Genomic DNA, 11,781 nt, shown 5'->3' with positions numbered 1-11,781 from the left:
GTGCGCCTCCTGTGGGTACAATAAACTTAGGAAGTGCGTCTCCTATGGGTACAATAAACTTAGGAAGTGCGTCTCCTATGGGTACAATAAACTTAGGAAGTGCGTCTCCTATTGGGGATAACTGTTCTTAGGAAGTGCGTCTCCCACTGGGTGAAACTATTCTTAGGAAATGCGTCTCCTACTGGTAAAACTTGCTTAGGAAGTGCGTCTCCTCGGGAAGTGCGTCTCCTATTGGTGAAATTATTTTTAGGAAGTGCGTCTCCTCTGGGTGAAACTTATCTTAGGAAGTGCGTCTCCTCTGGGTGAAACTTATCTTAGGAAGTGCGTCTCCTATTGGTACAATGGATCTAGGAAGTGCGTCTCCTATTGGTACAATGGATCTAGGAAGTGCGTCTCCTATTGGTAAAACTTAACTTTAGGAGGAAATGCATCTCCTATGGGTAAAAATAAACTTTAGGAGAAAATACATCTCCTATGGGTAAAGATGTAGAATGTATGCCTCTGTTATCTGGGCGGGCTCCCAACTTCAATACTTGAAACGTAAAGACCGAATGTATGCCTCTGTTATCTGGGCGGGCTCCCAACTTCAACACTTAAAAGTAAAGACTGAATGTATGCATCTATTATCTGGGCGGGCTCCCAATTTCAACACTTGAAATAAAAAGACTGAATGTATGCCTATGTTATCTGGGCGGGCTCCCAACTTCAACACTCAAAAGTAAAGACTGAATGTATTCCTCAGTTATTATGGGCGGGCTCCCAATTTCAACACTTAAAAGTAAAAAGACTAAATGTATGCCTCTGTTGTTATGGGCGGGCTCCCAACTTCAACACTTGAAATAAAAAGACTGAATGTATGCCTCTGTTATCTGGGCGGGCTCCCAACTTCAACACTTAAAAGTAAAGACTGAATGTATTCCTCTGTTATTATGGGCGGGCTCCCAATTTCAACACTTAAAAGTAAAAAGACTAAATGTATGCCTCTGTTTTTATGGGCGGGCTCCCAACTTCAACTCTGGAAATATAAAGACTGAACCCAACATATCCTATTTGAGGGCGGATGAACCCAACATATCCTATTTGAGGGCGGATGAACCCAACATATCCTATTTGAGGGCGGATGAACCCAACATATCCTATTTGAGGGCGGATGAACCCGACATATCCTATTTGAGGGCGGATGAACCCGACATATCCTATTTGAGGGCGGATGAACCCGACATATCCTATTTGAGGGCGGATGAACCCGACATATCCTATTTGAGGGCGGATGAACCCAACATATCCTATTTGAAGGCGGATGAACCCAACATATCCTATTTGAGGGCGGATGAACCCAACATATCCTATTTGAGGGCGGATGAACCCAACATATCCTGTTTGAGGGCGGATGATCCCAACATATCCTATTTGAGGGCGGATGAACCCAACATATCCTATTTGAGGGCGGATGAACCCAACATATCCTATTTGAGGGCGGATGAACCCAACATATCCTATTTGAGGGCGGATGAACCCAACATATCCTATTTGAGGGCGGATGAACCCAACATATCCTATTTGAGGGCGGATGAACCCAACATATCCTATTTGAGGGCGGATGAACCCAACATATCCTATTTGAGGGCGGATGAACCCAACATATCCTATTTGAGGGCGGATGAACCCAACATATCCTATTTGAGGGCGGATGAACCCAACATATCCTATTTGAGGGCGGATGAACCCAACATATCCTATTTGAGGGCGGATGAACCCAACATATCCTATTTGAGGGCGGATGAACCCAACATATCCTATTTGAGGGCGGATGAACCCAACATATCCTATTTGAGGGCGGATGAACCCAACATATCCTATTTGAGGGCGGATGAACCCAACATATCCTATTTGAGGGCGGATGAACCCAACATATCCTATTTGAGGGCGGATGAACCCAACATATCCTATTTGAGGGCGGATGAACCCAACATATCCTATTTGAGGGCGGATGAACCCGACATATCCTATTTGAGGGCGGATGAACCCAACATATCCTATTTGAGGGCGGATGAACCCAACATATCCTATTTGAGGGCGGATGAACCCGACATATCCTATTTGAGGGCGGATGAACCCGACATATCCTATTTGAGGGCGGATGAACCCGACATATCCTATTTGAGGGCGGATGAACCCGACATATCCTATTTGAGGGCGGATGAACCCGACATATCCTATTTGAGGGCGGATGAACCCAACATATCCTATTTGAGGGCGGATGAACCCAACATATCCTATTTGAGGGCGGATGAACCCAACATATCCTATTTGAGGGCGGATGAACCCGACATATCCTATTTGAGGGCGGATGAACCCGACATATCCTATTTGAGGGCGGATGAACCCGACATATCCTATTTGAGGGCGGATGAACCCGACATATCCTATTTGAGGGCGGATGAACCCGACATATCCTATTTGAGGGCGGATGAACCCGACATATCCTATTTGAGGGCGGATGAACCCGACATATCCTATTTGAGGGCGGATGAACCCGACATATCCTATTTGAGGGCGGATGAACCCAACATATCCTATTTGAGGGCGGATGAACCCAACATATCCTATTTGAGGGCGGATGAACCCAACATATCCTATTTGAGGGCGGATGAACCCAACATATCCTATTTGAGGGCGGATGAACCCGACAGATCCTATTTGAGGGCGGATGAACCCGACAGATCCTATTTGAGGGCGGATGAACCCGACAGATCCTATTTGAGGGCGGATGAACCCGACATATCCTATTTGAGGGCGGATGAACCCAACAGATCCTATTTGAGGGCGGATGAACCCAACATATCCTTAAGACTTGAAAATGTCTTATCTGGAAAACTTGGTGGGGATTATTTACTTACCTGTTGGGGGGTAAAATGTTATCAGCTGGGGGTACCCGACTTCCAGAAAATTTTCTAAATGGAAGGAAAATTTTCTGCCCCAGTTTGATAATATCCCTTGTGGCATGCGTTTCTGCATCAATGCCATTTCCTTTACCTGTTTCAAATCAAACAAAATTTGTTAGTTTAAAACATGGTGGTTGGTTGTGATACTCCTACTGGGAGGGCTTTCCCTTTCTCCTTCCTTGCTCTGCGCTCCACAACCTGTTGGGGATGATATTATGTGCTGGGGATAATCCCTTCCTGCTGGGGGATATCCCTCTTCTTTTGTGGCATAGCTTGGAAACTGGCATTTCCCCGACCTTTTAGTCTACTATGGATTTCGCCAAATCATGCTCATTGCTCTCCTTGCTTTGTTCACGGGCCTTGTCTTTGAGGTTTATAACCTTGGTTTTGGCAAGGATATCCCTCTTGACGCTCGTCAATCCTTTTGTCAATTCCCTTTTGCTGGGGATATCTTTATTGACACTGGCCTCGCGCTTGTTCCTTGCTGACTATACCATTTGGATGTACTAGTCAGATCTCATCTTGAAAAGCTGATGGCATATTTGAAGTCATTTCATACTTGTTCTGACCAGACAGACTCTATTGAGGAATTTTCCTATGAAAGGAGAAATATAAAAGAAACAAAATAAAAGACAAAGGAAACGATGACTCTTTTACAAAAGAAACTATAAATAAAAATCTATCAAACGCAGATACTGACTCTAATGGCCATGACATGCGTATGTGGCCTATCCTCTACCGTCAATCATCTTTCAAGATCTTCAATTGGCGATTCCCCATCTGATTCTCAATCTTATTCGACTTGTAGTGCCCGAAGGGTTTTCACTATCAAGCCTCTCTCATTTTGGTTTTCTCTCAGCTTTCATCGCCTTACGGTGCCTGTGAAGGTTTTCACCAATAAGACTCTCTCATTTGTATCACTTTCTAGTTGGGGATTTGGAGTGTTGCCGGTATGACTCCCTCTGCTGGAGATTAGAGTCTTTTCTGCTGTGGAACAGAATGTTAGGTTCGCCGGTAAGACTCTTCATTGGTCTGACTTGGCATCTTTTGAAGACTGATCGGAAGGTCTTTCTTTGGACCGTAATGTGGGTTTTGGATAGGGATAGAAAGAAAGGGTATTAAAGGCTCAAAAGTGTATCGATCCTGGGTTATTAATTACAACTTTCGGAACCAGATTTATTTACAACGAACACAACCTCTGTCCCAGTTTCTTGCTTGGGGATATCTTAATTGAATTTTTTCATTTTTCAAAACTATGACCGAGCCGTGAAGCGCCTACGTATCCTCTTTGAGGAATCAGGTCAAACGTAGTTCCCAATTCCTCTTTTTCATTTAATTTTCTTTTTTTTCCTTTGTTATCAATTTTCTTTTCTTTTTCGTTTTGTTGTTTTCCTTTCTTTCTCTTTTTTTTCTTTTGTTTACTTTCTCTCTTTTTTTCGTTGTTACTGATTCCGAACGAGGGGTATGAAAGAAAAATAAATAAGGCTCAAAAGGGGTAACGAAGGATAAAGTATTTAGGTAGCAGAACAAAATGCCTTCGTCATTCCGGTCTTCAAAGCATGCCAAGTGCAAACAACACAATTTAAATTTGTAGTCTCTTCTGATGGTGCTGGACTTGACAATTATATTCAACATTTGCTTTTTCATTGGTCCTTTCTAAAGCACCGTTGGGCGATACTCTCATTATCATGAACGCCCCTCATGCCAATTTGGCGAATCTTGCTTTTAACGGGTTTTTCTTCATATTTTACTTGCCCCAGTTCCATATGACTCGAGCTCTGAATAATCTCAACCGTCCTTATTTCCTTTAAATGGTCTGATCACCTTTTCGGGGTTTTATGATTAACTTTTAAGATTAGGCCCAAACTGGGTGCGCATGTCATGTCCCTAGAATCGGCATCGAACAAAAAATGGTAAAAGGACTAAACAAAAAGATGACTGGAAATAATAAAAGACCGGACTTCGTATTAGACTACCGGTGAAATGGTTTAAATAACAAAACAAACAAAACAATCCAGAACAAAATCCTAAAAACAAACTGGACAAGACAACATCCGACTCATAACCCTAATAATCCGAACAACAGAAATGACAACAAAATGAGCCACCACAAGCTTCTCTCTTGCTGACCAAGGAACAAAACGTCCTCCCACTTTATCAAAATTGACATTTTAGCCACTGAGCTTTGCATCAATACTGCCGAGACCATTACCAGCTTCAACCTCATCAACCTCCGTCGGCAAATTCTCGAGGAGGTTCGAGTGCTCCATGTCACTGTTATTAGTCGCAACCCGCCCTTCTCGTATCATTTTCTCTACTTCCCTTCTCCAACTATGACAGCTCTCAATGTTGTGCCCTATGACATTGGAGTGGTAGGCGCATCGCGCTGCCGGATCAAAACTTCTTGCAAGTGGATTTATAGTGCATGCGGGGAGTGGCTCAATCGAACCAGCATGCCTTAGCCTTTCAAACAGACTGGCATAAGATACCCCGATGGGGGTGAGAGCCTTTCCTCATTTCAGCAACCTCTTCATTCTTGCATGTTGACAGGGCCGAAAACCTGATCCGGATGGCTTTTGATGGGCTTGTATGGGTGGGTAAGCATTTCGTGGAGTCAGGTCCCTGGGAAGTGAGGTATGGCTTTTGAGGTCACGGGGAAAGAAATGGTGTTGGGGAGCGGAGAAGCATTGAGGAGTGATGGAGCTACTCGGATAGCTGGGAAAGCTGCCATAAGTGGGTTGGGATGGAGAGTATGGGGGATCTTCCATTATGGTGTTGGGTGCTTGGGAAATGACCGAGCTCAAGAGACTTGGCGGTGGAGGGGGTGGTGCTTTTCCCGTTATCCATGCCTGATACATGTCTGCCACATGCTGTCTCAGCATTCTCACTTCTTCTACCAACCCGCTGTTCCGTTCGATCAATTGTTGTCGGTCATCAGTACCGACCCACTCGGTTCTGCGGTTCTGAGCCATTGTCCTTTGATTTTGCTTTGCAGGGAGGAGTTACCACAACCAACCACTTTTCTATATATGAACACAGCAAAGGGAAGCCATCAACGTTAGTGTTAGGGCATTTGACAGACAATCATATATCAGAGATGCAATGCGCCTAAGCAGTCAGACAATTGTGCCCCTCTGAAAGAGATACAATTGTGCCCCTCCGAAAATTTCCCACACTTTCCTTTATTTATTTATTCTTTTTATTATTATTATTATTATTTTTTTTTTAGTGGTGGTCGAATCTTATGGAGATTGCCTACGTATCATGTCCCCGCATGAATCAGACCTTGCGTAGTTCGGAACGCTGAAAGATAAACAATACTAAACCTTTTTCATATTAGAACAAACTGGGTTTCAAAGGTTTGAATATGACCTACAAACTCAAAAATCAAACAACCCACATATTTTAATCAAAAGCTTTACAAACTCAAAAACAAAAGGCTAGCTCCCTTTCTCTGTTCGACAAATGCAACCAAACGGTTATTTTTGCAAATGTGGCCCCTTCCAAATTTCACATGAATTTTGAGGTCGGGGAGGATTATTTATGATACTTTACAAACTTGTCCGTTCTTTTACAAAAATAACCTTTTGACAACTGAAAGATACTCTAAGGCTATTTCAGCAAGAACGATTTAAGACGCGGCCGAAGCTGGCTCGGCTTATTATGACAAAATTCAAACGGTATTCACCTGACCGCTGACTCTTTGTTTTTTTCAAATTATAATGAAAACTTAGTGTTGCAAACACGACCCTTCAGCGCCTCGGGGACGAAGATTTTTTAAGGCTGTGTGGGTCCATATCTCAGAATGACCCAAAGGTGGTTGTTTACGCAAAGTCAGCCTTCCGGCGTCCCTTTTGGGAACATTCGGCTATTTATTACAAACAGCATCTCCTGACTTAGTTATGACTCTTTTATTGTTTTTTAAAAATAGGAAACTCAATATTGCAAACACGGCCTGTCAACGTCTCGGGGACGAAGATTTTTAAGGCTGTGTGGGTCAACTGGACCAAATCTGAAAATGACCCAAAGGTGGCTGTTTATGCAAAGTCAGCCTTCCGGCGTCCCTTTCGGGAACATTCGGCTATGTCTTGATAAAACAGTGTCACCCGACTTCTTTAGGACAAAAATAAAATTTGACATATTTTTTGTTATTATTATTATTATTTGTTTTTTTTGGCTTTTTTAGCAAAGGTGGGGTTGGACCCGATGAGGGTTGCCTACGTATCTCACATCCGGTGAGAATCAAACCCGCGTAGTTTGGGCTATCAGGAATAAGTAGATGAACTAACTCCTCTTTTTTGTGAATTTGTGAAAGAACTACTTTAAAAGAAGAAATGAAGTATATTTTTTTTGGATTTTTGATTAATCTTTTTTTGAAAGAAATACTTCTAAGATATATTTTTTTGAATTTCATTTGCTTTTTTTTTTATTCTAAAGAAGAAGAAGAAAATATTTTTTTGAAATTTTACCTTTAATAAAAGAAATACTTTTAAAATGTTTTTTTTTTGAATTTTGAATTTTCTTTTCAATTTTTGAAAAAGAATCAAAGTATTTTCGGATTTGTTTTTTTTTAATTTTTTATATTATGTTATTTTTTTTGAAAACAATTAGAAAGACTTCCTAAAGAAGTCAATAATGGAGAAAATATTTTTGGATTATTTTAATTTTGTCATTTTCATAAACAAATAAATAACACATATTTTAAAAACAAGACTCTTTTTTTCATTTTTATGGCAAGACAAACAATTTTCTTTTCTATTAATGTTTTTTTTAAAAAAAATAAAAAAAAATAAGACAAAACAATGATTATTCTTTCTACTTTTCCTTTGCTTTAATAAAACAAACTAATAAGACATATATTTTTTTTATTTTATATTCTCAAAATTTCGGCAGAGTTTCGACACTACTTGGACATTTATTTTTTTTCTAACAATAAGTAGTTATATCCCTACACTGTTATTTTCTCCTCTTTTCCACTATTTTCTAATTTGTGGATGATGATGAAAACATACACAATCTTTTTTTCGAATTTTCAATGTTTTATTTTTATATATATATACATATATATATTTTATTTTTTATATTTATTATATTTTCAAAAATGTGGCATGGGGGACATAGGGAATTTCAAGACTTCTTGGATTCCGCAAATGCTCCCCATGCGCTTATCCCAAAAATGCAGCGTGGGGGACATAGGGAATTCCAAGAATTCTTGGATTCTACAAATGTTCCCTAGGTGCTTTTCCCAAAAATGAAGCGTGGGGGACATAGGGAATTCCAAGGCTTCTTGGATTCCACAAATGTTCCCCATGCTTTGATTAAAATAACACCATGCTGGAAATGACCAAATGACCCATTCGCCCTTGACTAAATACAACATGTAGCACATAGGATGCCAAAAGCTGGTCTATTATTTTCAGGTTGCTTGTCCTAGACGGACCCAACCCCTGTGTTGAGTCCCCTAAGTCAAATGCACATGATGCAAATAAACGTTCCTACTAGGGATCCGGCATGTGGCTTTGTTATACTAGGTTCAGACCTGGGTGTTTGTTCTAGACCTGGCTTACCCGAGCGGACAGCTCGAGCCGAGGGGGGGCAGCGTACCGGGAATACAGAAGCTTCACCGGCTTAGCAACTTGTCCGAACCTCGTTCTAAATTGGGATTTGACACTATACAGAAAAGAAGTCGTACGAAGTACACCCTTCTTCATGATTTAGAAGACTCAGAAAGGATATGGGTTTCGGCACAGTTTATATACAGTTCAAATAATATCAAAGCGGTAAAAGCAGCATTTAACACATTAGGCTCAAACATGTAAAAATCAGATAATAGATAAAGCCAAATAATAACAATTATTTTAAGCTCGAATTCTTAACCCTGAACCAGTGGTTCTGGGTCTAGGTCCCCAGCAGAGTCGCCAGAGCTGTCACACCTCCTTTTTCCGCACCCGATGGGGTGCAAGGGAGTTTTTTCCAATTAAAGGACAATCGAAACGGGATTGGTTTAATTATTTCAGAGTCGCCACTTGGAAGATTTAGGGTGTCCCAAGTCACCAATTTTAATCCCGAATCGAGGAAATGAATTACTCCATATTACAGTCTGCGTACCAGAAATCCGGATAAGGAATTCTGTTAACCCGGGAGAAGGTGTTAGGCATTCCCGAGTTCCGTGGTTCTAGCACGGTCGCTCAACTGTTATATTCGGCTTATTTATCTGATTTTAAATACAATTATGAACCACGTGCAAATTTTATCTTTTACCGCTTTATTATCATTATTTTAAGGAATGTGAACATCGCTTAAAACATGTCTCTGGACTGCGTCACATGAAATGCACCCACAATCCGGAACATATTTTATTTGACGTTTTGGGATTTGGATTTGGGTCGCATGAAATGCACACCCAAGTTTAAGAAAGTAGATTATTAAACACGCGCCTAAAGAGACTATCGTGTTATTATTTTGGGAAGGCCGTGAAATTCGCTAAACGGCCCTCCGGAATTCTAAGTAATTTAAAACAAGTATTTACTGAGGGCCCCGCAATTTGTATTTTATTCGGCGAGGCTCATCTCATTCTTATTTTTTTTAAGGAATTTGCAACGTCGTGGAAATGCATCTCAGACCACGTCACAATCAATGTACCCGTGATTAGAGACACATTTCGATTTCGCTGAGACTTGGATTTGGGTCACATAAATGTGCACCCGAGCTTAAGGAGATAATATTATTAAAGGCGCGCCTAAAGCAACTAGCGCATTATTATTTTGGGTAGGGCCGTGAAATTTGCTAAACGGCCTATCCCGGAATCTAAGTATTTAATATATACATTTAGAGGGCCCCGCGGCTTGTGCATTTTTCCCTTTTTTTTCTTTTTTCTTTTTTTTGCGAGACTCGTCTCATTTTTACTTTTAAAGGCAAACTTAAAACAACTACGATTTCCTACTAGTGAAGCCATCCGAGATTAAACAAAAAAAAACAAATTCTAATAGGTAATAATATCCATGGTAAAAATGAAAAGCAATTCAACAAAGATGATACACAAACACTGCATAGGAAATCCATATCGTTTCATTCCATTTAAGCAAATATCACAAGTTTAAAAATGCGTATGCACCTGTTTGAAGCAAGAACAACAACCAACTGGACCGACAACTATCGGAAACCTCTCCAACAACAGAACGACGGAACCTCGACGTCAAACTCAACGTACCGGACCTCGACGAACCAGAGGCGACCTCGATGGAAATAGAAAGCTTGGACCAAAACTGTTGCTGCTACTGGATTTTGCGACGCAGCAGGCTATCTCGAGAAAATGCAACAGAAAGGGGTCGTTTGGATGCGAGGAAAGAGCTGGGTTGGGCGGTTGTCGACCGGAAAATGATGACGAGGGGGCTGGTGTCGTCGGGGCAGGTGTTCGACAGTAGGGTGGAGAGGCGGAGAGGATGGAGCAGCTATGGAGGGTTGTTTGGGCAGTGACGATGGTGAGGGAGTTGGGAGGAGACGGGGTGGTGTTCGGAAGGTGTCGAGGAGGCAGTGGTTGTCTGACGACAAGGAGGGGGGGAGCTGCTGGTCGTGGTGTCTTGGGCAGTTATGGAGGAGTGGTCGTGAGCTGAGGTTGCGACGATGAGGAAGACGATGGCGAACAGTGGTCGACGGACGCGAAGGAGTGGGTGTCGCGGCTGGTTTTGGACGTGAGGGAGTGGTGGTTTTGGGTGTAGGGTTGTTGGTGGTTATGGCGTGGAGGTGACGGGTTGTTTGGTCGTTTGGTGGTAGTAACAGAGAGGGGTCGGCTGGGTAGGGTTTGGAGGTGGTTTTGGGGTGTTAATGGTGGTTTTAGGCAGTGTTGTTTGGGTGTGTTTGTTGGTGGTTCCGGGCGGAGAGGGAGCTGTTATGGCGTTGTGGGTGGTGGTTTTGGAGTACAGTGACAACGGGGGGGAAACGGGGGGAACTGGTGGTCGACGGACGTGGGGTGGCGTCGCGACTGGTTTTGGGTTGCAGGGTCGACGGAGTTGGGAGGAGACGGGGTAGGTTTTTTTTTTGTTTTTTCTTTTTCTTTTGTTTTCAGTAGGGTTTCGTTCCTTTTCTTGAGGAAGAAGACGGAGGAATAGTGCCCCCCAAATTTTTTCAAAAATCCCCCTTCTCCAAATGTTTGTCCGTGTATTTGACATGGCTTTGCCCAGGGAAATGAGCCCACGCGTGGTGGGGTTCGAGAGTTGTGTCCCCCACGCGTGGTGGGGTTCCCCATGTGTCCTGGACTCAGTTTATTATGGGTTAGGTCCGAAATTAGGCCTAAAACCGGGTAGTTTGAACCCGAATATTATTCTTTTGCCCGGACCCGAGAACTAGGAACACGACGTTGCTTAACTAGTCCTATATAAGCAAAATAGCTACTAAAATAAGACTAATTATTTAAAACAAAACTATATTATTATTTTCTTAATATTTTTCAAGATTTAAAATAGCTACAAAATATTAATAAAACTATTTTTTTTGTAATTTTCGTTTTTAAATATTAAGATAAAATATGAGGTAATATTTTTGTATTTTTCAAAGTTAAAAATGACTATAAAACCTTAATAGAACTATATTTTTTTGTAATTTTCGAAATTATATAAAGTACAAAAATAAAGTGCAATTTTTGTATTTTTCAAGTTTATGAGAGATACATAAACTAAAATTTATATATATATTTTTTTGTAATTTTTTCTTTTGCGAGAAAAATAAAGTAAAAATAGTCAAAATAGCTATATTAGTCCTAAATTAAATATTTAAGCTTAAGAACGTAAAAATTCCCGGGGAGGGTCAAAAATCACGTGCTTGCAGTTATGATACTGAT

This window comes from Nicotiana tabacum, chromosome 10 (genome assembly GCF_000715075.1).
Source record: "Nicotiana tabacum cultivar K326 chromosome 10, ASM71507v2, whole genome shotgun sequence".
In the NCBI taxonomy this organism is placed as follows: Eukaryota; Viridiplantae; Streptophyta; class Magnoliopsida; order Solanales; family Solanaceae; genus Nicotiana; species Nicotiana tabacum.
This window is presented reverse-complemented; position numbering follows the sequence as displayed.